General features: G+C 40.4%; 1 protein-coding gene across 4 annotated transcripts in view; it reads right to left on the bottom strand.

Annotated features, from left to right (window-relative positions):
* Positions 1–21,736, bottom strand: part of MARCHF3 (membrane associated ring-CH-type finger 3) — a 58,572-nt gene extending 36,836 nt beyond the window's left edge. For 2 of the 4 annotated variants that reach the window (XM_066181868.1, XM_066181867.1), the window contains exons 1-2: positions 21,471–21,559; positions 20,114–20,254 (exon numbers count right to left, since the gene is read on the bottom strand). The gene's annotated coding sequence lies outside the window, so the exon portion shown is untranslated. Of the gene's footprint in view, positions 1–20,113; positions 20,255–20,568; positions 20,644–21,470 lie in introns of those variants that run through there. The other 2 variants (XM_066181869.1, XM_066181871.1) reach the window with 2 other exon arrangements.
* Positions 21,737–26,535: the final 4,799 nt, after the last annotated feature.

The raw sequence follows: 26,535 nt of genomic DNA, 5'->3' as shown, positions 1-26,535 counted from the left end.
TAGCAGAGCAAGAAAGACAGTTTTCTCAAGCCAAACTGAGTTAATGCTTCACTTTCAGTACTCCTTAAAAGCACTTACAAGTTAAATTGTGAGGAAAAATGCGATGCAAAACTATGACTTTTGGTCACATTAAAGTGATACCTACGTTAATGTAATTAATTTTTTTAGAAGGTAGGCTTTTCTGGAAAACTTGGGATAATCTGGAGAGGTGGAGATGTGACTGTTGCACCAGTTTCTAATTAATTTCAATTTTAGAAGACTTTCCTGGAATCACTTCATGCTAGGTTTTAGGAAACCATAAAGTATTTTGAGTTTGCATGCCTATCTACATGCTTAAAAAGCAGACAAAGCAGTTAACCTGGGCTATAACTGATTACATCTTTTCCTTTTATATCTGACATAGTAATAGGGTTTATTCCACCATTAGTAAGAATTGCAGCTAAGTGGTCATCTTATTAATATGAATTATATATTTTAAAGGAGTTTACCGCTTCCTATTTTGGGGTACAAGGGGGGTACGGGATTTTAGGGTAAACTTAACTTCTTAAACAAGAGGTTTAGTGGAGTTTAGGGTCTGTTGAGAGTAAAATGTACATTGGCTGTGTGTAAAGTCTGGGTACTGCACATACAATATTAATATTAGTACTGTAATACTAAATACAGTATTTTTACACTATCTACCAGTATTTTATTCTTAAACCTGTGTCTGCTGTAATCCAATGCTTCTCTCCCTCTGCCAAGCACAAATTGTTAATGCATTTTGCTTTATTTTATTCTCTTGAAAAAAAAAATTAAATCTCTGTATTCTTTGGAACGTTTGACCTGATTGCATGTGTAAGTATTTACTAATTTTCTGCAAGGGCTGAAGTTAACACAAATAACTCTATTTTTAATTTTAGGCTTTAAATTTTTAAGTAATTGCATCCCTAGGCACCATACAAGAAAATATAGGCATATATATAGGCATATATAAGAAAACAGGATACAAAACAACAGAGTTGCTTTCTTCCAAAATTTATTTGGCACCTAACGGGGTCCAGCAGCTTGGTCCTGTCACATTCTGTTGGACTGACCCAACAGTAGCATCAGGCTCATGACTCTTGAAAAACAAAGACAGCTGTTTTATAAAACTCCACACTGATGGAAAAACCCCAGATTTTTGTGAAATTTGAGACAGGAACAAAGCCCAGCAGCAAAACAGTGAGGCAAGTTCATCATGAGGGAGTTTAGCCAGATGCAAATCATATAATGCAACATAAGCAGAGGAAAGAAGAAAAGGAACCCATCCTGTCCTGCTGACTTCCTCAGCACAGATTCCACCAGGAGTTTTCACCTACTTCCAGCAACTTTCAGAGGCTCTGATCCTAAGATGATCTGAATCCACTGACTTTCAGGACAGGTTTGCAACTGAATTCAGTAGGGTCAAGATTTCCTTGCTGTTGCATTGGCCATCATCATCCTACTGCTTAAAAAAGTCCTTCTCAGTAGGTTCTTGGCAAGATCAAATATTCTGCATGTTTGCAGAACAGGTTGGAAACCCAGTTTACAAAATTGCTAATTAGAAATGCTAATCATTCTATAAAAAAAAATTTACAGCAATTAAACTCAGCTCCTTTGCACCAGCTGACAAAATTATTATTATTTCTCCCTGATTCTTCACTTGATATTCAGCTATTCTGTGTCTAATAGTGGGTGGCTAATTTTACTTTCAGCATCTGAAAACCCAAATCAGCCAGAAATGCCTCATACCAGTCCTGGGGCAGGCTGAAAAGCCTTTCTAACAGTTCAGGTGAGGTTACACAATGCGAAAATTAAAGTTATGCTCTATCTACACCACAGGTTAGTTGCCTCAGCACTACAGCAGGATAGAAATTTCAAGCAAAGAGTATTTAGCTCATCATTCAGTCCTGTATAACCATCTACATATGTAGCTGCTCACTGCTCCAAAATTCATCCAGTCAATCACAATGCCACAGACACAGGGGACAATATTTTGAGGCTCTGGGAATTGATGTTTTGTTATAGCTTAATGTATCATTAGACTAGCAGATGGAAAACAGGCTTCCACGAGATGCATTACTCTGGCAAGCTCAAAGTGACTTAAGCATAATGTTGTGGGGGCAGATCTCTGGCTCAGTTGACCAACCTTTTTCTATTAAAGCTTTAATGCAAGAAAAGCTGGCATGCAGTTTCATTATATCTGGGTTTGGTTGGGAATTACCATGCAGTTCCAGAATAGCATCAGCATCTATGAGCAGCATGGTTTTTTGAACCACAGCTTAGATAAAAGCCAGAGATGATTTTAAGCTTTTCAGTGCTTCTCTCTATGAATGTTTTGCTTTACCAAAATTCAATTATGCAGAACCAGAAGGGCATTCAGTTGCATGATGCAAAAAGAAAGCACCAGGTACTCACAGCCCATTTGATTATTCCTAGCCCTAATAAACACATTCTCTAAACTCATGGCAGTAAAATCAAAAGTTTATTTGTTTAGCCCTCCTGACAATACAGGAGGGAGATTTTGTTGGCTAAACATAGCCAAGCTGCTTGAGAAACCCCTATGGATGAAAGCTGCTTGAGAAACCCCTGTGGATGAGGGCTGCCTTTCGAGGACTGCTTCTCCCACCAAATGAATTCCAAGCACTCACACAGAGCTTTTAGTGGTTCAGTCCCACAACATGTGTTTAATTATTTAACAAAACTGAGTACAATGCATTTGTGAGGCTTTTATGACTATCCCAAACATATTCAGAAGCACTGAGTGGGTATCTTTTGCCATGCATACATGGCAACACTGCAAAACCACTATCATTTCTTTAATTTTCTGTAACTTTGAAGACACCCCTCATGCCCCCAGTATTATTTTCTGGAGATCATACGGCCAAATAAAGAGTTCTTGTTCTGTCATGGACACATATATAACTATTCACTGTACAAAATTCAAACCCATCCTCTCCTACCTTTTCTCTCATTTTCTTCTGGGAGAAAAGCTTCAGGAACCTTTAAAACACAATAATTAGATGATATATCCAAATGTACTTCAGATTATCCATCCCTATGATTTTTATTTCTGGTATTCAACTTTCAGTTTCAATATCACATTTCAAATGTTGCACAGTTATCACTGACTGTGACTTCTGCCTTTTAAAGCTACTGTATTTACTTTCATGTTATTTTGTCACATTTAGCATAAAAACTTCACAAGAAGATTTCAAAGCTTAGCATGCCTAAAAAAAGAGCATTTTCCATACCTAGAAACATATTCCTGTTCTCTCCCATGTATCTTAGTAGACCGTGTGAAAGTAATTTTCTTTCATGGAGGGAACTGTTAAAAGAACAAAAATACAAACCCTGTGTACAAATCCTTTCCTCTCCAAACCACAGTCACAAACATTAACATCTGAAAACCTATGTATGCAAAGCAAAATGAACAAGAAGGCTTCCCCCTGAATATATTTTTCTTCCTTTCCTCTAAACCCAGAATGACAATTCCTGTGCTGTAGCTCCCTGGGCATCTTTGGATGGAAGTTCTGAAGCTAACAGAGGTTTCCCTGAAAAGTTGGGGTTTTTTTTTTATTTCTTCTCACTACTTTGTAAATTAAGTACTTTAAAAACTTGGGGAAATGTACCCATGAAATCTCTGCAATGCCTAATTTTGCATGTGAACTGTGCATCAATCAAACTTATTCCCACAGGGGTATTCAACTGGAGAAAAACTAATTCATTGTGAAATGCATCACTATTCTCTAAACAACTCGGGATTTTGAAAGAGCTGACTGCTCAATAACCTTTTCCTACCACTTCTAGCTCCCAGATGTTTAACAGCTCAATGGTTAAAAAGTGACCATGGAAGGACAGAACTGATAGTGCTGAGCCCTTCCATCCTCTTTTTTACATGCCTCTTTTGTGTTTTCATAGAAATATAAACAACTCAAATTAGAACCCACACATATGGCAAAAGGAGCACAGGTTAGCTGCAATCTTGTTGTATTTCATTAAGTGCTTTAAAATTTTGTTTTCCTATTCCATCCTTACAGACTTCTCATCCTTTCAGCAGAGCCACAACCACCTGGGCATTTACAGCTGCATCCCACAGTATTCCTGAAGTCCTCTCTTGCACACACAGATCCCTAACTCTTTCTTAGCCATTATTGCTGAAATGTTTCTTTCAGCTAAAAGGATCAGACACGTGACTCCATTAAGAAAACTGCATGGCCAGAAAGAATGCTATAAAAAGGCCAAAGGCAAATGCAGTGCTCTCTGTCCTAGAGAGTAAGTGCATCTCTGACAGCACTGTCTACAGAGATATGTTATTTTCCTTTCTACCAAGAAGGAGAATAATGAAGGAAAAAATTATTAAATAAAGCCTTTCCACCACTGGGTGTTTTGCACAGTCACCCCACACCCAATATATGACACCAGAACTGTGCATGTCACACCACCCCAACAGAACAAGCCATGCTACACAGTCCAAGAGAAAATTGAAACTGGTCCCCTCTGCTTTCTCTCAGGCTCTTCACAGTGGTTTTGGGTTTTTTCACCCGTCCATAATTCACCCCCAAAGCCTCACAACCTGTGATACTCTCCTGTTTATCCAGCAGCAAACAAGAGGATCTCTCATGCCGTGTACATGCCACATAAATGGCTGCATGACAGCTTCCAGGTACAAAATTAAAATAAATGTGAAGTTATTTTGCTCTTTTTTACTATTCTTCTTCTAGCTGAGGCCACAGAAGATGCATTACAGCAAACAGAGAGACTTCCTGGTGTGTGGAGCTCACCTGTACTTGCATGACAGCGCAACATCCAACAGCAGAGAATTATGTTTTTAAACACACAGCATATGATGAATGGTGAGAGGAACTACGGCAATTTTACCAGAAAAACTCACTTTTCCAGGTCACTTAACAAAAGAAACCCAAACAAACCACACAAAACAGTAAGTGGCTCTGGGACAAAGACTTTTTCCATATAGGAGTTTTTTAATTCTCATGTTGTTTTTAGTTTGCAATTTAGACAGAAATTTTTATATGCAATAGTTTGTCTTGAGGACTACAGCAGGTATAGCACGCTTATCAATTTCCTACCCACTGCCAGGAATTGCAAAAGCTACTCATCAGCAAGTAGCAATTGCTTTATCTGAGATGGCTATTTAATTTTAAAGAATGTTCAGAAGATGAGTGAACTGGATGTTATACCTACTTATGAGAAGACCATAACACTATACCACAAAACAAGCTATAATCCTCATCTGTGTCACTCTGTTCTTTCCCCTTTAAAAAGGAGAAAAAATTCATAGTTATGAAGTAAAAAAAGGTTTGTAGTTTTATTTTTAAGTGTGCTAAGCAGGCACAGCTTTTTCTTCCCTGATTTTGACAGACCAGCAACTGGTAAGGGGAAAGGACTTCAACCAAAAGTGCTGTCAACAATAAAATACTCAGGACTAGCTGGCACTGGGGCTAATGAATGACTTGTGGACTCATGCTCCCTGTTCCAATGTGCCTGTAAAATTTGCTCAGAGGCAGCTGGAATAGCCCCTGCTGCCATTCCTATCAGCACCTTCCCTGCTCTTCCTTTAACAGGCAAAAATCTGTGAAACAATTTCAGGTTTAAAGGTTTCTTTGGAAGCTTGTGGATCAACCTAATGTAAATCTCTTCTTCCTTGAAATCGGAAAGAGATAAGTAATTTATACTGTGACCTTAGCACTTCTTAGTCCTTCTCCTGGAAGTGTTTATTTGTTTTTTTGGGGTTTGTTTTGGTGGTTTTTTTTTTTTTTTTTTTTTGGGGGGGGGGGGGTTGTTGCTGTTGTTGTTTTTGTTTGTTTGGGGTTTTGTTTGTTTGTTTGAGTTTGCAGTGTCTTTTCCTCAGTGGAATTCAGTGCATTTAATCTTTTCCTTTCAGATATACACAATTTTTGTACTCTCTTATCCCTTTAATTCCTGCATCTCAGGCTTAAGCTTTGTTTCCTTGTGCTAAAACTCTCTTTTGCTGGGTAACTTCTCTTCCCCTCTTCACCCAGCTGCTCTTGCCTCCCATGCAAGTCGTACACAGAAGGCCTGCAACTAGTGGCATCTAAAAATTAGGGAGGTCGATAGACAAAGCTAATGGGAAAACAGAGATTTGAAAATGTTTGTAAAGCTAAGCCTCTTTCCCACCCTCTGGGAAAAGAGCAAGACACTGGATTTTCACTGTATGCATGAAGGGTTTTGTTTTTGTTTTTGTTTTCTTTTTATTCTGTAGAAATCTCTTTCATAAAAGCCTCCAGCTAGGAGGAAACACTTCCTAGGAAAAAAATTAAACCTCTTCATTCATTCTTGCTGAGTTAATGTCTTACAGAGGTGTTGGGGAAGACTGAGCTGGGCTCAGAGGCTGCCTGTCCTTATCACACAAGAAGCAGCAGCCCCTGCAAATACAGAAAGCAAACATTCTGGCAAATATTTGTATGCTGAAAAGTTAAGTTACACACGCATAGACACACACACACACACACAACTTCTGCTTTCCTGTTTCAAAAGCTACCTGGGAGTCAGAAGGTTTTTAACAGCGCGGAAAGATTCTGTCTCTTTCCAGAGTGATGAGAAATGGTAATTCTTATGAGGAAAACAGAGTTTAGGAAAGATTGAAATTACATAGGTTTAGGGCTGACCCGCAAGGCTGCCAATTTGGATTTTTGCCCCTTAAAAAGATCTACAAATGACAGGAAAATTTTTCACAGTCTCACTTTTCACATAAAGACCCAGCTTTATCACCCTGAAAGTATTTCTCTCTGCTTTTAGGAATATAAGAGATTTGACTTCTCTGTTTCTGAAGCAGGAAACCTCATCAGACTAAAAACCCCTCTATTTTGACTATAATACTTTAAAGTAAGAGATCAAACAAGTAAGAAATGAAATATTTAAAATTCTGGGTGTGGGTTTGTTAAATCTAACTAGCTTCTAATAAAAAATAAAGGACACAAAGAGCTCTATGAAAGACTCTTCTCTGTTCTTGCAAGCAGAGCCTGACCAAACTCTTTCTCCAATTTATGTATATTTCAATGAACCCTCAAGTGAGAAGAAGAAGTACAAAAGGAGATTGAAAAGAAATACCACATCTACACCCCAAAGGTTTAGTCCAACTATTTTCAGGCAGAGAACTTAAGGAGAAACAAAATGCATGGGTTTATTTCTTTTGTAATCACTGTGTCTCCATGTAAAGAAAATCCTAATTTATTTTTGGTAGCATGTAATAAAAAGCTGGTGCTATCTCCCACCCAGCTGCTCCCCCCACCCTCCACCCCCACCCCTAGAAAAGGCTGAATCAGAACCGTGTCATTACTGGAAATCAAAAGTATTTCCAAGTTTTTTTCAGTACTCTGAAGACATCCTGTAAATCAGCCTCGAGTATTTTAACATCTGGCTTAAACATAAATATTTGTGTGTGGGTGTGGGTGTGTGTGTGGGTGTGGGTGTGTGTGTGTGTCCATATGTGAACACACACAGTTTGTGGTGAGATCTTAGAGTACTGGAAAGGAAATTGAGCTACTGATTCTTCACAAACACAAGAAACACAAGCTTTTAAAAGGAGATCAGTTAAAAAAAAAAATCCAAGTTCTCCCTTCCCTTAGAAAAGCATAGAAAACCAAATTCACAGAGCAGATTCTGGTTCAGATCACATCTATGTTATGTGTAGTACTATGTTCCAAGACCCTACTTTAGGCTTTTCATGACTTTTTATGACTAATATTATTATTTTTATTTGATAATAAGACACTGAGAAACTGAGCCACTGCTGCAAATGACAGGGAATGACTGCTTGCTAAATACTGTAATCTGTGCCTGTAATAAAAATGAAGAAATCATCAGCACAGTAGCTGTGGTTTGGCGTAGCTTTACTTTGGCTGCTTCTTCTGGATGGAGACCAGAGATTAAGGACCTGCCAAAAGCCCTTAAAAAGTGAACCAAACTATAAAATCTAACACACTGAGGAAGAAAAAAATATTCTGGCCAGGAAAATGCTGGTGGCAACAGCACAACATCCTCAGGCATACTTTTAAACACCTCTATATTGTGCACAACACTTGGAAAATCTTTATTGTGGTGTTAAAATGTCTTTCAAAAATAATAGGATTAAGCTACCAGCCAGAGGTTCACAATTAGGTGTAATCAGCCACCATCCCATACATGCTCATGGTTATCCTAAAGCCCAGGATTTGTGGATGTTGTTCTTGTTTCTGTAAATAACTTGCAGCAATTCAAGAGTACTCTTATCTCCCTTTTGGTAATCAGCAAAATACTTCAATAATTTGTGCTGAATGACCATAAATCAAGCTGCACCAGAGAAAAGTAGGAGCCAAAAGTCTTCTGGTCACACGTGCTTGGGCAGGAAACTGAGAGCAGAGGATTCTGCCCTGGTGCCCTCTGCACTGGAGTTGGCACCATGACAGAGACGCAAGACAAGGGCCACACAAAGGTTGAAATCCAGGGCTCGGTTCATTGCTTTAAAAGTTGTCTTTTTACTGATCTGCGTCCAAAATGCAGCAAGGAAATATTGCCCTTGAAAAGGTGCTAAATAATAAACCAGTATTTCCATTTGCTGTTTACAGTGGGGTAATGAATTTAATAGAACTAACCCACTGCAGCTGGCTGGAATTTTGCCTGTGGAATAGTGAATTCTCTGTGGAGGGTAGCCTGGATCCCGGATCACATCAAATGAAGCAGACATTGTGCTTTATCTTCCTACTGCTCCATCTGGAAAAGTCCACAGATCCATAAGGGGAATTTATCAGAAGCAGACATCCGTAGAGGACAATTATTTTGCCCAGTGGCTAATGAAATAAATTCTGCTGTTTCTGATAGGATGAGGCACTAGCACGTACCACAGAAAAGGTTTGCTTATCAGCTTTGAAATATCCCAGTGGGTGAGTGCCATGTTCACCTGACAAAAATCATTGTCAGCATGAAAAATGCAGTGCCAAGGGCCTTTTGTCCCAGAACTTGTGCAGCCAACATGAATTACAGGAGCTAGAACTGAGAGGGGCTGGTGGTTCCTACTGCAAGGAAGCCCTGAGGGGTGTGTGTGAGGAGACCACCAAGGATAAGAGAGAAGAAGGAGATAAGGAGAAGAAGAAGAGAAACATAACAAATCAAGGAGAGGGAAAAGGAAGACAGGGAAATGGTAATCAACCAGCAGTAACTCATCAATGGCAAAACAGAAAACAAAATCGAGGGGGGATTTTGACAAACCAAACAACCAAAAAGCAAAATTCAGAAGTTTTTTTGGAAGGGGGAATACATTTGTAAAACTACAAAAATCAACTGAGGATTGGCAAGACTTAAAAACCAGGAAAAACTATTCTTTCCTTTTTAGATGACCTCTTCAAACTCCTTTCTGAAGTGAAGCTTTGATCACGATCACTTTATGTAGTAGGCTGAGCCAACCGTGAAGCAGAAAGAACTATGTAACTTCTTCAGCACAGGGAAGCGAAATGCAAAGCTAAGGAAAGACAAATCACTCTTGCCTTTGGGTATCATTCATTCCATTCCATTAGGCAAAACCCGGTGATTGATGATTACTGCTGAAAGGGGTAATAATGTACAAACAGAAGTAAGACAGCATATCTGGTACTGCCTTAGAAGAGGTCCTGAAGGGTTTGACAATCACAGATAAACAAATTCTGCTATTGTCACTTTACTGAAGTTATGGGTAGCATGCAAGGCTACTACAGTCTTTCTAGCAAAGTGGACCACTACTAAAATATGAAGCCATCACTTTCAGGTAGTCATACTCGTTCTACAAATAATAAAACCAAGGTGGAAGGAAGTACTGCCTGGCTTTCTCCCATTTGCAGCGGAGAGGCTGGCAAATTTCCCTTTTTAGCTGCTCAGCTGAATTTGCTCTCTCCAGAGGCCATGCTGCCATGACAGCAATATTCAGCACAAATGAAGTGTAAAAGTTGGTTAGTCTATTAAAATAGAATGGTTCTGTAGGACAATTTTTCCTGTTTTTGGAGCACCACGTACCCTGCGATGTGCTCTGAGCAACACAATCGAAAGTGAGCACATTAAGGTCAGCTGTGAAACAAATGTTACCAAATCCAAAGTACCTCCAGACAGAGCCTTGTTCTCCACCTGAACTCGCACTGAGCACAATTCCTGTTCACTGCTGCTAAGCTTAAGCTCCACTTCCCACTCCAGTCTTCCCATACATGCTCCCTCAGATTCCTTTTTGGGATTAAACTATTGGTTTCACCTGAACACTGACAGATTTTCATTCTGAGAAAGTCTGTGTAACCACATGGACACAAAGATTCATTCAGACATTAAAATCATCAGAAAATATCAAAAACTACTCAAAGTTCTTGTCTACTAGGAAGCTTCAGTTTCAGAACTGAGAGAGGAATAGAAAAGGAAAAATATCTATGTGTACTAGAAGAGGATTGGCAAAGACTTATATTTAGTCCTATTAAATTCATTTGTTACTGAGAGTGAAGGGAGAGAGGTTGAGAATATTTGTATTTACTACAAGTTAGTGGACAAACGCCAACTTTCTGCTGATTCCCACAAAACATTTACACAGACACAACAAATTGTAGGGAGGATCAGAGTGAGCCAGAATATAACTCTTCCTGAAAGAAGACAGCAGTATGTTCACAGGATCTCTTTCTGTACTAAGATGCAGTTTTCTGAAAGATTGTTTCCATTCAAGATTTTGTCTCCTGCTTTAAATCCCCACATTTTCACTGGTGGTAGACTCTCTGTTGGCTGCTCCAGCACAATGCAAAGAAACTAAAAGACATGAAAAAGGAGGAGTATCAGCATTTGCTTAATAGACCAACTGGCTCACACAACACACAAAATTCCTTTTTTAATGAGGTAGGACAAGCAGGTCTATTTGCAATGCAATTTGTGGCTGCTGTGTCTGTAAATCCAATGGATCTATAACTCTGAGCTTAAACTGATCCTGCAGATTCAAGGGTGCTGCTGAAAGTGGGTTTTTTGCTGAAATTCTTACATATGTCTCCACTGCAAACTGCCTAGGTGAAATAAAAGAGCACTCTCCTCTGTCCTCATTACAAATGCCCAGAAAACCCTTGAACTCTCCTTGGCAACATGGATTGCACCCTGGTAAAGGTGAAGCTCTAGAAGTTGCCTCGGATTCACTGGTCCAACAAGGGCCAAAGGATAATTCAACTTTCCTTTAGCATTATGCCTGCAACTAAGAAATGTGTTAAATCCTAGCACCACTATTAAGATTTTATTCATAAAGATTCCCAAAACTTAATTTAGTCACAAGCAGCACCAAGACAGAATTGTTTTCAATATTACTTGTTAAGTTCAGAAAGGAAGGAAAATAGATTTTTTAAAAAAAGTTTTGTTCACATATTTACAGATTACTATACATATTCTACAGAATACACACAGGATGGAGAATATTCACATTACAACTGATCACCTACAGACACCATGAGTCTATAAACTCCCTCAGTGAACAAACTTAAAGCATCCTCATCCTTTTGAAGTACAGTTACTGAACACAGGCTGTTGGGAAGGTCAACAGCCCAGCCTTCAAACCTGTATTTCTAAGCACAGTTATGCTTTTATTGTTGTTCTACGCTGCTGCGTAAACATCTTGAATATTACAGGGACTAATCAGCAGTTCAGAGATAGATAAATAATTCCTTTTTTTTTCAGGTTAAACAAAATTGTACCATTTTTACTATCAAAAATTTTAGGGTAGGACATTTAAAGGAATGTAGGACACATACATTTACCATGTCCTCATTACAACAACAATTTTTCAAATATCCAGAATGTAAAGAGGAGGCCACCACCTGCAAAAGTGCAAATCAGCCTTTGTTAGATCTGGAAATCCTCTTGGCAACAGGTGAAGTCAGAGTCTCAAAATGCCCCCGTGGTCTGGAGCAGTTTGTTTGGGGACAGCAGGATGGGTGACAGTGCATGAGCAGACCTTCAGCCTCGATTAGGGCTGAAGTTTCCTTTTGGCTTTCCAGAACCTGTCAGCACAACACATGGACACCATGTACAAACTTGCAGCAACATGCCTCTGGAAGGCCACAGCTATGAAGTGATAGTTTCACTGCACCCAAAAATTATTTACTGCTTATTTCTTAATGGTTGTGCTAATATATGAAATATTTTCCAGATAGGAATAATAAGTAAACTCCTCAGCCTAGGGCAGTTTAATCCAAATACAATAAAGCAACAGGGTGTAAATTAGAGGGAAATGTGACAGCTTATTTAGGCAAATGGTGCTCACATCTAGATAATTCCCCTTTTATAATGTTACAGTAATTAATGATGAGATAGGACTGGTGCTTAACTAAAATGGATCAGCTCTAATTATACATAGCTAATGCTGAAAGCTGCTGGATGAAAGGTCGAGCATAGCACTTCCAAGTGGAATCACAGAAAGGCTGAGGCTGGGAGGGGACCTCCAGAAGTCATCTTGCCCATCTCCACTGTACCAGCAAGAACCTTCGGAGGACAACATCATGAACACCTTCTGACATGTGGCAGCACAAATGAAGACACAGAGATGATTACAAGAGACTCTGTCAAAGGATGGAGTGAGACAGGCCTGAATGGTCAGAGAGATTATACAAGTGGCTATAACACGCTACAGAAGAGAGGCGTCAAGCGTAGGAACTGACTGTGGTCAGAAAATGGATTTTAGGCTCCAGGCAATGGGTTGAAGCCTGTGAGAAAGCTAGGCACGTAACATTCTGGCCTGGGAAACCATGAGGAGGAACCCATGGTTTCTCATGGAACCCATCCTTGTGGATAGTCTCCTCCTGACACCTGGTGTTTCCCCAACTTTTTTACTGGTAAAGATGTTTACAAGAAGGTGATGCTCTAAAGGACCAATCCTATTCATTGTACTAAAGCATTGTACAAAAAGAATCTGTCTTTCAATAAACTTTGCTATAATGCCCTCTAAAGAAATCAGAGTTCCACGTGTTGTTACATGAGCTGTCCTGAATCATAACCACAGTCAAGCAGGCAAAGTTATGTGGGACTTTGAAGAGGATTTTAATTCGGTTCCATGGAGGCATCCAGAGACAAAGTAACAAATCAGTGTCAAGGACTGCTGTGGCCAGTGGGAAAAACAAGGTTAGAGCAATCGACAGTTAATTGCCTGTAGGACAGAATTCAAATTCACTGCTGGTTATCCATTACCTCACTTAACAGAACAGAAACGGGTTTCAGCTTTAGTGGTGGCACTCACAGCAAAGAAAAAGATTTGTTTTGCCACCACATTCCCAGGTGTCTTGGTTTAGATAGACAGGTATCTGCCAGAGAGGGTTGGAGTCTCCCTTAAAATGTAAGCCCCTCCCCCCTTTTTCCAAATTATCATAAATTTACAATTAAAAGGCTGTCAGGCAAAGATTTTGGGAATAGGTATAGCAGTTCTTTACTAGGTATATTAAAAATACAAATGTTGTAGTACAGAAGAATAAGCAAACAAATAAACAAACAAGAAATCCTAGAAAACCCTGACAGAGTCAGAAATACAACCTGACACCCTGGTGGTCAGGGTGTTGGAAGCAGTTCACAATAAGCCCTCCTGGAGTGGCAGATGTGGTTCTGTTGGAGTAGAGATGGTCCTGTTGAAGAAAAAGGGTCCAGTAATGGTGAGATGGGTCCGGTCTTCCTCCAGGGATTTGGTGGAAAAACTGGATACCTAGTGGGACTGTGGCTCCTTAACTCCTAGATTAAGATGGTTTGGCTCCTCCTCCCTGTGTGGAGCATCTTACAATAGTGCAGTGTAATGTGTAACGTCATTGATGAGCTCTTAATGGTCCATTAGCAGAAGATATTCCCATGGAAGTAGTGAAACAATGAAGAGAGATAAGTAGCACTCCACCATCTGATAAGTGACACTGACCCATTTGAGCGAAGATAAGCAATTCTGCTCCACCCAGATGGAATAGAATAATATGCGCTTTACAAAACCCATGACACCAGGGAGATTCTCAGCTGTGTGGACAGGACTCAACAGTTTAATAGGTGAAAAATGAAGCTAAACTGGAAAAAGGGCTTTAGAGAGAAGTAAAAGGAATGATGGAGATTAGTGGTCCCAGTGGAGACTGGCAGCCACTGTACGGTGCCATAACCCTGGATAAAACGTAAAATGTTGGATGAAATCCCATTGCAGGGGTGAAATATGGTACAACCCTTTTTCTATACTAGCTTTCTACAAATTACCAATTCTAACATTCTGCAGACTGCCTGGGCTGTCACAGCTTCACAGCAGTATTTATTTATTCATTTGTGTTTACTGATCCTAATAAATACAACAGTCAGTGAAAACTTTATGCCAGTTGTGGACCCCAATCCACCTTCCCCTACCCAAGGTTTTACTGCTGGGCATGACAACATATTCTGTGGGAAGCCCTTTGGCCAGCACAGGTCATCCCCCAAAAACCTACACCCTGCTCACTGTGGGGGCAGGAGGCAGGGGAGGGACAGAGAGCAAAAACCTTGACAACACCAGTCCAGCCATAACCCAAAACCTCAGCAATTTATGGGCTTCTACTAAAGGGAATTACCCCCACCCCAGGAAGACCCAGCACAAACAGGGAAGGCTGGCTGGACAGCCACAGATGTGTTTGCAGCAGCCTCTGTTAGGATGACTGTGAACACTGGGCAGCCAGACCTCAAACTCCTTCCCACTGTCAGTACACAAATCTGTAGCTTGAAAAGGGAGGGAATTCTAGGTCATGTCTACAGACTTCATGATCAGATCCATAAAGTGATGAAGACTGTGGATCTGAAACTTTACTAAAACCCTCCATGGCACTGGAAGTCCCCTGACAAGAAAAATGCCCCCCAAATGCTCTTTTCAAAAGGGCTTGAGAGGCTGACTGAAAGTGTATTGCCTGAAGTCAAAAGTGTTCAGTCCAGAGAACTATATGTGAAAATGAGAGCCCAGAAATTTCTGCAGGTTGCTGCAGCAGTCACCTGCATGGTGTACCCCGTGTTTGGGCTATTTCTGCTCAGGACTTCCAGTGAGTGACTGATGAGTGTCTCTCATAACAGATTCAAATTCAGTAGCTTCATAACTCTACCTACTTTTATCTAAACAACTCCAGGCTTTTGGGCATCTATTCAACCACCTAAATTAGCATGAGGAAATGATTCCTATCAGTAACCAGAGCTAGTCTCAGTCTGGCACTAGTAAATACCCTGAAAGTAGCTGGGAGGCAGAAGAGATTTCTGTTTTGCTCCAAAATTCTGCTAAAATGAATACCAAGTTTATTCCCACTCCCCTCCCCCCCCCCTTTTTTTTTTTTAAATAACTGAATTTCAAAGATAAATGGAGTCAGTTTCTTTTCCCACTTCCTATAGAAACTTTAAGGTTCTCCTACGGAATGCTGAGGATCTCACGATCTGAGAAAGCATCTCTGCCTCTCGTCTTCTGGCTCACAGGTCAGTTTGTAATCCTTTACTGATCCTAAATATAAAAATACCTTTTAGAAAGGAGTTCCATTTAAAATATTCATACATTAAAAAAAAAAATCAATCTGAATAGCCACTGGGTTCTCTGACTAAACTGCAAGCAAAAAAAACACTGGCAAATTACTTGAAGTAATCATGTTCGTCCAAACAAGAGCCAAATACTTGGACTGGGCTACAGACACCTAACAGCTAAGATTAACTAAGTAAAACAGAATCTGAGGTAATATAGGAATTTAAGTAAAAGTAGCTACCTAAATTTTACCTGATTACATGTAAGTATTTTTCCCCTTGACACTGTATTTCTCACTTTTCCATATGAGTAGATTAAATTAAAAACTATCCCTAACAGGGTTACTGAATTATTTCAGATTATAATGCCATGCATTTCAAAAGTCTTGACTCCCATGCCTCAGCTAATCCCCTCTAAATGTATTTTCAGATAAGAATAGCAAGACTCAGCTACTCCACAAGGAAATACAGGCAGAGATGAGAAGACTCAAAAATCAGAGAAGGTCCAGTGAAGATCTTGCTGCAAAGATTTGGTCAGCAGCACAAAAAACTACAGCACTCTTAATTTTTCCTCACTATGGAAATATTCTCTCTGCAGACAATGGGGAATGACTAAAGAAATTGTTCTTCCTAGGATTGTTCCTAAGAAGAGAAATTCAGCCCATACTGGATTTCAGATGAACACCAATGGACAATAGCAAAAGTCCCAAAATGCACTAGTTTGGCTTCTAAAAGCTGTGACATTTCCTGGTTCATGTTACACCACTGATTCACCTCCCCATTCCTTTTTTTTTCTTTTTCTTTTTTTTTTTTTTTTTTTTTTTTGGTGGGATTTTCAAAGTTTAAGTATTAGATCTTAAATATGAAAACTTCATTTTTCACATGTCTAGCCAGAAACTCACCATTACTAATATCAGCAGAATATAATAAATAAGATACTGGAAGTGGTCCTGTAATGGGCTTTTGCATCACTGAAACTTTAGGGATATAAATTATGCTCAATAATCACATTGATTCTTATTTCTTATGGTTTACAGTTTTCTTTTAAGACATATAAGGAATGATTCTTTGCCATTAATAAAAGTTTTATAAGACAGGAGAGAAAAAAACTCTTTTGTGATTAAATTTTTCAAGAGCAGGAAAAAAAAATAACCCTTTCAAAAAGACAATTTCCTCAACTTATTATTCAAATTTTTACAGTGGCTTATAGAAACCAATTAGTTATAATCTCCATTTAATTTTATGGAATGCCTCCAGAAGAGCTCTTAACACAAAGCTAAAACTCCAGTAAGGACAGTGCAAAGATGATGAGAACTCTGCTAATATTATCCTCAGAGAGATAGCAGAATTGCAATTCTTACGTGTTTCTGATAAAAAGTATGAGCATAATGTTCAAAGCTCTCTACAAATTGCTCTTTGAGTTTGCATTGGCAGTGGCTGCACAAGAGCAAATTTCCTCACACAGACACTGGGGTGCAGACAGCAGAATTCAATCCAAAGGAGCAGAAGTACAAGATAAAGTCACTTACAATGCTGGAAACCAAAAGGAAAATATAAAACCTCATTTTGAATAATCACTAGGACTAAATAGCTGTGTTAAAGGATAATACTTTTAAATCACAGGTATACAAATTTAGAGATAACTCTCTCCTTTTAAATACCTGATTGAATGAAAATTGCCTTTTTGAAGACTGGCTGGAGTTATACTGATTATTTATCTGTCAAAGCTCACTCAACATCTCTGGTATTTTTTTGCTAGCTTTGACCTGTAAGTGACCCAAGAAAGGACTATTTCTCTGTGAATTAGTAAAAACTCTGCACCTCCCCAGCCACTGCTGCCCAAAACCTTGCTCTTCCAAAATGCAGTGAAAGCAGCTTGCAATACAGCTGCTTAAAGGTGTTTCAGAAAATCATAGGAAATGATATTTTAAAAGTGTTTAAGTAATACATTTAATAAGTGGAGATTGTTAAAAACTGATGGAGGTAGTCTTTAAAACTTAATACAGATAACTTACGGTGGTAGTTTCAGTGCTGGGGACCAAATACTAATTCACAAAAAACCAGAAGAGCATTTCAAATGAGACAAAGGCTAACAGATATTCATGCATATTACCACATGGTAACATCAGGGATAGATTTGTTCATAATTTCAATTTAATAGTGAATTTAAAGACAGGTAAACTGTAGCCTCTTTTGCTATCACTTCTTTCAAGTGTGACTTATTTCCTTCATCATTTCATACAGGCTACAAGCTTTTTGGCCACAATCTGTTTTAAAAATAGCCCCTTCATCCTTTTGGTGTATTTTGAGATACAGGGTGTCAAGCACTGGGTTTCACCAGCAGGAATAAGTCTGATATTGCTAATCTGCGGTATAAGCAAATCAAACTGAGTGACAACTCCAAGAGGAAGCTGGTTGTTAGGAAAGACGCATGCTAGTAATCATCATCTTTCAGAACAGAGCATAACAAATCCACTGCTCTTAGATGGGAATTCATTACAACATCCATATATCAAAAAAAAAAAAAAAAAAAAAAAAAAGGATGGGAAGGAGCAGCTTTCAGTTCAAGAGCCAGGGAAGGTCCAAAGATCAGGAATTTATGAGGTGATGTTCAGCAAACCAAACAGGCCATGGTTTCCCCATATTAGTCAAATTTCATCAGTCTCAGGACTACATTCTCTTCAGCCCTGGTGCTGATCCTTGGTGATCCTCCCTCCTTTCCACTGGTAACTCACACTGGTCCAATTTGGGTGCTGAATTATCCCCCAAATTGGTCCTACCAGAAACCAAACAAACAGTTTTCCACTGGCATAACTCTCTAAGACATAATCAAAGATGTGTCACTGCCATCACCACAGCAGTGCATGCTGATGTCCAAGCATGGGGACAAACACAGAGGGGTACCTGAAATCCTCGTCCTGAGCTGCTCCGAGTGTTCAGGCTGACAGTGAAGAGAGAAAACACAAAAACAGAGTAATGATGCTGGCAAATATACTGGTTCTGCCAGCTACATTTAAGCAGAGGAAGGCTATCAAGGACAGAAAAACTATGGGGTAAATACTGGTAAATTTGGAAAAAAACCCCAGGAATGTGCAAGAGATTTAGGTAGAAAAAAAGTGAAGACAAGGAAGAGTGGAAGGATGCTAAAGTGCCAAGGCATGGACACACTCCAGGTCAGAAACAGACACGTCTGAGGCACAGATCTAACAGTGATTTTATTATAACTAAGTGTGGGAATGAACAAGGCCTTCTAAAACTCTCTGGAATGAACGAGTATCACATGAAAACCAGGGTTTTTTCAGGGTGGAAGCAAGAATCAAGACACCATAATTTTTAACACACAAGAAACCCCATTTTGAGGGTTTACCTAGAAGAGCTTGGCCAAGTCATGTTAGGCTTCAGGAATAAATGACTCCTTCCTTTCTCTCCCCTCCCCTTCTCTTCCCTCAAAACCCTGAAAATACTTGACTGCCATCAGGACAGAGAGAATTTTATATTAAACAATTGCCCTGGGCCACCCAGGACCACTCAGCTGAATTAAGTTGAAGGGACTGCTGGCAGGCTTAAAATAGGCATGTGTTTAAGAATTTTGCTGGCGTTGTTGCTGCAGTGAACACAAAAAAAAACAAACAACAAAGCAAGCTTCAGATGCATAAATTTGAAATTGAAAGTATCATCAATATCTCCAAGACACAAAGTATAATTAGAATTAGTAATTAATTCTGGTCTACATTGCCTTGCACAAAGCTGAAATGAGACCTAAGTGAGAGAGATACCAGATACTCTTTTCCCCCTCCTGTTGCTTTGTGTTGCTGTGATAACAGGTTCAGTAATCACAAGAGGGAAAGATAGGAAATTCTTTGCTGTGTGGAGGGGTGTATCATAGCAAGGGCACTAAAAAATATCTATAGCAGAACACCAAGGGGGCTGACACAGCAAGGATGACACGGAAGCAATGCAAGAATCCCTTGATAAGCGTTCTTATTATCACTTTGGTGGTTTTCAGCACTCTGATTTTGTGACAAATCTTCCTGCAATGTGTCAAAAATAATTTTTCCCCTTTCAGACTGTGGGTCTAAGCAACAGCAGCATTTCCTCCTGCCAGGTTCCATAAGGAAAGCAGGACACCCTCCCGGCAGCAGAAATCTGCCATGACCACTTTGTGATACTCGCAGATACTTTTCATTGGTCTATAATCAGTTTTATTTTAAGGGAAGGATGCCCACAATGGGCATCCTCTTCTGGGCCTGCTCCAACTAGCTACAGTCATCTTTAGGGTAATATTGCCATCTGATCAATGGTGGTCTGAGGATGAATCCATTCAGAACATCATTCAGAAACAGCCCTCCCTAAAATTTGTAGCGAGAGACTCTGCAGGACTGCAACGAACAGGCTACGTAGATGAGTTTGCAAACATAGCTGAAGTTTCAGCTACTACAGAAACTACACACATCTCTCTGCAACTGCTGAGAGGAGAGTCTATAGAAATTCAAAGAGGAAGTGACTCTGCCAACACAAGTGCCACAATAACTACAGTTACCTTGATGTGTTTTAATAGGCATTATTTTCAAAACCATATTTTGATAGATCAAACTAGCTTTCAGTGTAATTACAGCCACTTTAAATGGAAGATACTACTCACCCTTTCAGAGCTCAAGCCTGTGAGCCACCAGGCAGTGGCTCAAAGATGCTTGAAGCTCTGCCATGGATGGAGCCTGTCCATAAGGTCAAGTGGAGACCTCACAGAAGTTGTGTGCAGAATTTATTTGTGAAATCCCGTGGCCTAAGCAAGAGATCAGAAAAGGTATTAGAAAATGTCCCTTCTGACAGCTGATCTCTGTCTTCCCAGGTGAGTCCAATGCCTGCAAACCCCCAGACAAAAGCATCCCACGACCTGGAAGTTTCAGAGCAGACACTGCACATCCCGAGAAGCCATCACAAAAACAATTACTGCAGAAAGACAGGCTGCAATTTGACTCATCAGCCTCGCAAACAGCAACAGATTGAGCCATTAGTAATTAATTAAAGATCAATGACATGTAAAACCCCAAGGAACACACATGCAATTAGCAAATGTATTTAAAGCAAGCCACAAACCCACAAGTCGTTGTCTGACACTACTGTCCACTTCATCCTACTCCCTTTACAAGCCAAGTGTGCTGTGGGAGGTTACCTACAGAGTTCCACCTGGCAGAGCACATTTCCAAAACCGTGCACTGGTCCAAAGCCCACAGACATGAGTCATCATCAGTGAGAGTTTTCCTGTTTATTCCAACGGACCTTGGACAGGCTGCAAACATCCTTGCCAAAACAAGTAATCTCTAATAGATATGTGCTCTGCTTTCACTGGTTTAATGACTTGGGAATGGCGGGATTGCCCTGTACAATCAAGTTGAGACACTACTTGGTAAACATCCTGCATGCACCATCAGCACCCCCAGAGGGTGCAACACAGGGTTAAATTTAAGTTTAAACAATTGCTTTACAGTGAAAGTTAAACTCCTCTGACACGTGCAGGTACATTACTGAGTATCATAGCCCCTTAAAACTGCAAAGAGCCCTATGATCGCCGGCAATTAAAAGGAAAAGAATTTTAAAAAAACAAAAGGGCAAAAGGACGTTGAATTCCTAGGCTGAATCCCAGAAATGGCTACAGTTAGTCACAGCCTCTGGGATAGAAAGAAACTATTTATTTCCTCCCCGGTTCCAAAGTCCCGAAGGTAATCCTGCCTGAAAGTCTCCAGCCAGATCGCTTCACGCTGGACATTATTACTCTCTATATGATTTTGCTTCATTTTCTTTAATGAAAGAGTTAAAATCAAACCTCAGTTGAACTACTGGAAAACGACGACGTCGATGGCAATAATATCAGGGAGAAGAAGAATAACAAGAAGAAAGAAGCAGTAATTTAATCCCGTACAGAAAACGCAACCACCCCCACCCCCCCCCCCCCCCCCCGAGCCATACATTTGCATTCCCATGTGTGCAGTCACACTTACTTTCTCCACTCGGACCCTCAGCCGTCCTTCCAAAAACAGGGAGGCAGCGGGCAAACCAACGGGAGAGCCACGAGCAGCAGCTGCCAGACCCCGAGCGGCACACGAACCCTGCCTCCGGCTCGGCTGTCGCCACAGGACCTCGCTGCCACCAACCCCTCCTTCTTCTCCTCCTCCTCTTCCTCCTCCTCCCTCGCCGGTACCCGCGGAGCTGCAGCGACACAAAGGAGCGGCCGCGCAGCGACAGCTCCCTGCGAGAATGAAGCAGTGCGAGGAATCAAGGAATTCATCGTCTTCTTGTCGCACGGGAGTCAAAAGCCTCAAAACAGCCGTGTCTGTACAGTCCGAGAGGGAAGCAGCTTTCCTGGCGCCGGCTGCACCTCCGGAGCTGCTTCGGTGCTGATGTCAATGAAAGCGTCCGTGTTACTGAGACTCAGCCGAAGCTGCATCAAAAATGACAGCTCCAAGTTCCAAAGATAGCGATGGATAAACCCGAAGGCTAATATTTTCCCTTGCCTCACCACAGTTCTCCATTTCACTGCCTCTGTCACGCTTGCTTTGTTCGGAAATAAAGGACTATTGCAGGGCTGAGATGGTATTTCATAAAATTGCTGTGTTCCCTAAATACAACTGGCCATTAATGCACCAAGATGTACTAAAATTTTACTAGAAGGCAAATCACAGGGGGAAGGAGGACTTGCTCTTGGTTTACTTTCCTACCACTAAAGCAAAAAATGGCCCACTTATATTTACACCTTTATGTTCACCCCCAGCAACACAGCTGCACTTCCAGGTGGAAATGGAAACAGCATACAGGTGCTACCTCTGTATTAAAATAGAGACCCTGGCATGGGTTGTCCAAGTCACTCAGCACACCTTAGCAGGAGGAAGGTAAGGTAAAGTAAGCAGAAATGCAGGTGCTCAATATAGTGGGAACATCAACCAAGTCGGTTGGATCCCAGCCTCGCAAACAGACCTGCAGCTTCAGCTCCTGGCAGCTTGGAGATCTTGTTGCAATGGATGTCTCACCTCTGGGAAAAGAAGCCTGAATTAGTGTCTAGTGTATAAATCAAACCTGTGTGTATCAACGTAGTGGATTGATTCACCATGCTTTTCTCCACTGGATGGAGAGATACGTGCCGCCTTTCTGGGAGCAGATCTCCAGGGAATGTTCAGGGAATGTCATTCTAAGGAGAAAACCCCAACCCAACCCAAATCAAAACAGAACAAAACAAACAAACAAACAAACACCACCAAAACCCTCAAGAAAAAAACCCAGCTGTATCACCTTGTTGAACAGCTCCCTGGGTTAAATATTCCTGGGAAGGATTCAGGAAGGGAAGAAAGGAAGGGAAAAGATTGGACTGACACAAGATTATGTGGTCCAAGTCTCATTTCTTTAGGTGTCAGGCTAAAATTACCTGGCCTGTATTAAACCCTGAATTTTTGCACAGCCTAACCTCGTGTCTAGGTGCATTCCAGTAATTCATGTGCACACCATTGTTCTTTTGCCTTCTCCCCAGGAGAAGTGAGTGGATGCAGTTGTGTTTCATTTCAGTGAGATTTGAGTACAACTGTGAGGGATTTAGTTTTTATCCTTGTAATCAACCATATGTGCCCCAGAAGGCAGCACTGAGGGAAAATGAGGAAGGTCTGGAGTGTCCTCAAGTCTTTGCAGTTCATTCCATGGACAAGACAGACAGCTGAGAGTGTTTGTGTCCTGCAGGGCCTCATTTTACCCTTTGGATAGCCTGGTAATATGACATTTATCTCTGGAAGATTCAGACAAAGAAACAGAATTTGATCTGAAATGCAATGAGAGGTGAGGATAAAGGACAGAAAATGGTTTTGTTATTCTTACCATGATTTTTCTGCCAAAGCAGCTCAAGCCATTATTCAGTTGGAGTTCCCTAACTGGAAATTGTTCTGCTCTCATAGCTCCAGTCATGACTTTCAAAAAACTTAACTTTGGGTCTACAAGACAAAGCAGCTTCACAAGAATGGGATGGAGCCTTCTTGCCAGTAGGGCATGAGGGAAGAGAGATGTTATTGGTAGACTATAAAGCAAAAAAAAAGTGATATTGTCTCTGAAATAAAATAAAATGAAATAAAATGAAATAAAATAAAATAAAATAAAATATAAATACGATCTTGTAAACACTTGCACATGATGCTTGGTTCACTTCCAGGTGTGGTTAATCCAGATGGCCATGTGACTACAGCTGAATCTGAGATTACATATCACAGGCCAGTTTGGACAGGAAGACACTGTGCCTGGAGTGCTGTGCCTAAAAGAAATGAGACATTTTCTTCTATGACTTGTGTACAGTTCAAAGACACAAAGAAAGAGTCAGAGAAGCAGAACATATAAGAAAGTAAGTCCAGTGGGTATTTGTTTATAGTTACTGGAAGAAAATGGGACATCATCTATGTGCTTTTTAATTGGCCAGAAATAGGAAATAAATCCATCTTGTATTCAAGCTCCTTTTACTACAGAGACTGTGCAGTACAAGGTTTTGCACTCCTGTCAATACTCATAGTCAAAAAAGTAAATTGCCAGTTTTCACAAAGTTGCATATTGCTCCATAAATATATATTCAGCAGGGGCATATACCTTCTCATCTTAGTATCTGTGTTATAATTTAACACATTTGGTTGGAGAGATGCAGATGCTGGGAGACTGCTGCATTTCTCACACTAAAAAAAAAAAAAAAAAAAAAAAAAAAAAAGGAAAAAACCCTCAAATTTATATATGATGCATCCTTTCTTGCTTTTGGGAAATGAAGGTGAAACTGTGCCACCAACACTCCATATTGACATATTCCCACCTCCCAACCCTGTGTCCAAACTGATGAAAAGAGGGTTTCCACTCTCTCAAAAGTGTAGAAGAGTAAAGCCACTGGAAGGCTTTTGGGCAGCACAGCCCTAATGGAAAAGCTCTGTCTCACTCGTAAAAGCTACACAATGGACAAAAGCTGTTATGGCAATCCTGTTATTGTTCACTTTACAAAATAAATGGGGAAAAAGTATCTGGCACTGGCTACAGAATAAAAACTCCACAGTCTGACAGTAAAAGGAAAAAGGGATTCATCAGCTCTAAAGTGATTAAAAACTTTGGGATCTGCTTCCTTTATTTTCTTTCTTCCCAAAACAGACTTACTAAAATAAAACAAAAGCAAAATGCTCTCTGAGAGCCTTGCCTGTCTGTCAGTCATGTATTTTGGGAAATGAGGTGAGTCCACATGACCATTGTTGTCCCTGTCTTTGAGATAATGCTGTTACATTTTAGAGGAGCATTTGAGCTATGGTTGACAAGTGCTCTATGCAGTTCTCTTATCACAAAACCTCAGTAAGGGAAAACCCTGGGCCCTCTGAAACCATCTCAAATTATAGAAGTATGTGGGACTTGCTGATATAGAGGTAATTCAGATCTTTTCTTCAACAGTAACCTGTAGAATAGCTAGAAGTTTGACCGTAGCATGATGAACTGCAGAAAATATAGAAGTTTTTGTCTCTAGAGCCCTGTTCTTCTGCTAATGGTGATGAAAAACATTGTGGATCCATGATCTGGCTGAACTTACCTTAAGTTCTCTGCTATAAAAATGGCACAGGTCTCCCTCCTGGGAAATCTTGGATAGTTTCAGACCCCAACCTGACTGGACTGAAGCTGCTAAGCTGGAAGAAAGTTTTGATTTCTTACTCCCCACTCCCCAGAAATTTTTCATCTCGGGGAATACATCAAAACTGTTATTTGTATATATATATATAATGTATATATACAAATTATCTGTCAAATCCTAAAGACACTCCAGGAGGAGGCCATGAAGGAACAGCCCATTTTCACCACAGCAGATCAGCTGACTTACTAGACCACACTTCAAAAACATTAAAGAGTCTATCATGAATCCTGCTGTATTTCAGTTTGCTGTTCCAGCCAGGCATTGCATCTGGATTCTTCCCTCTTTGAAGACACATCTGTCAAGTGAACCCGCTTAAACTCCTAGTGAGAAGACTGAATATCACAATAAGAACAGAAATGCAGCAGGTAGGGATTAGTTTCTGTGTTAAAGAATCTATTAACTACATCAAAAATACCAGCAACTTTCTCCAGTCTATTAAACTATATGACCTAAAATGGTTGACTTTTCCTAAATCTGTCATTCTCTTCTTCCTGAAAACATGTTTAACTTGAGCATTCTGTCCCCTTCACAGAGCTACACTGCCTATGGGGCTCTAATGTAACTGCAGCAATCCTTGATAAAATGGCATTCCTGCCACATGATAAATGGATTTGCAGCTGAGCAGCAGACAGAACTGAAATGTGAAAAATAGACTATTCCGTTTTAGATGTTAGCAATAACTGTATCAAATTGTGATGATCATTCTATAGATACAATTTCAGTGAGAGTGTGTGGTCTTTAATCAAGTGTCCTTTTAACTTAACAGTAAATGCCCTCTTTTCCACTGCAAATTATCATTTAGGATAGCTCCTAGACTTCTTGAAGGAATTCTCCTACGCATCTACAGTCTACACACGCTAATCATCTTTTAAACACTGGTCCTGGCCGGATACCACAAACCCACAAAAGTCCTCTCACCAGCTGAGCAGGGGAGAGAAAATACAATAAAAGGCTTGTGGGTTGAGATGAGAACACAGAGAGAGATCAGCCACTGATCACTGGCACAGGCAGAAGAGACTTGACTTAGGGAAATTAGTTTATTACCAATCAAATCACAGTAGGAAAAAGACAAAGGAAACTAAATCTTAAAAACGCCTTTGTCCCACCATCCTCTTCTTCCCAGGCTTAACTTCACTCTCAGTTTTCTCTTCCTCTTTCCCCTCAATGGTTCAGGGAGAAGAAGAACAGGGGTTGTGGTCATTTTATTAAACATTCTCTCCTTCTTCCTTGTCGTCACTCATCATCTTGGACATGGCCAGAGGGTCCATCCTGGAGCTGGCTGGTACTGGCTCAGCTGGGCACAGGGGAAGCTTCCAGCAGCTTCTCAGAGAAACCACCCCTGTACCACCCCCCACAAACCAGGCCATGCCAACCCCATACAAACAGAG

Source organism: Chamaea fasciata, unplaced genomic scaffold (assembly GCF_029207755.1).
Source record: "Chamaea fasciata isolate MVZ Bird 193981 ecotype frontalis unplaced genomic scaffold, bChaFas1.0.hap1 SCAF_4, whole genome shotgun sequence".
Classification (NCBI taxonomy): Eukaryota; Metazoa; Chordata; class Aves; order Passeriformes; family Sylviidae; genus Chamaea; species Chamaea fasciata.
Note: the sequence above shows the minus strand (reverse complement) of the source record. Positions and strands in the feature narration are given on the sequence as shown.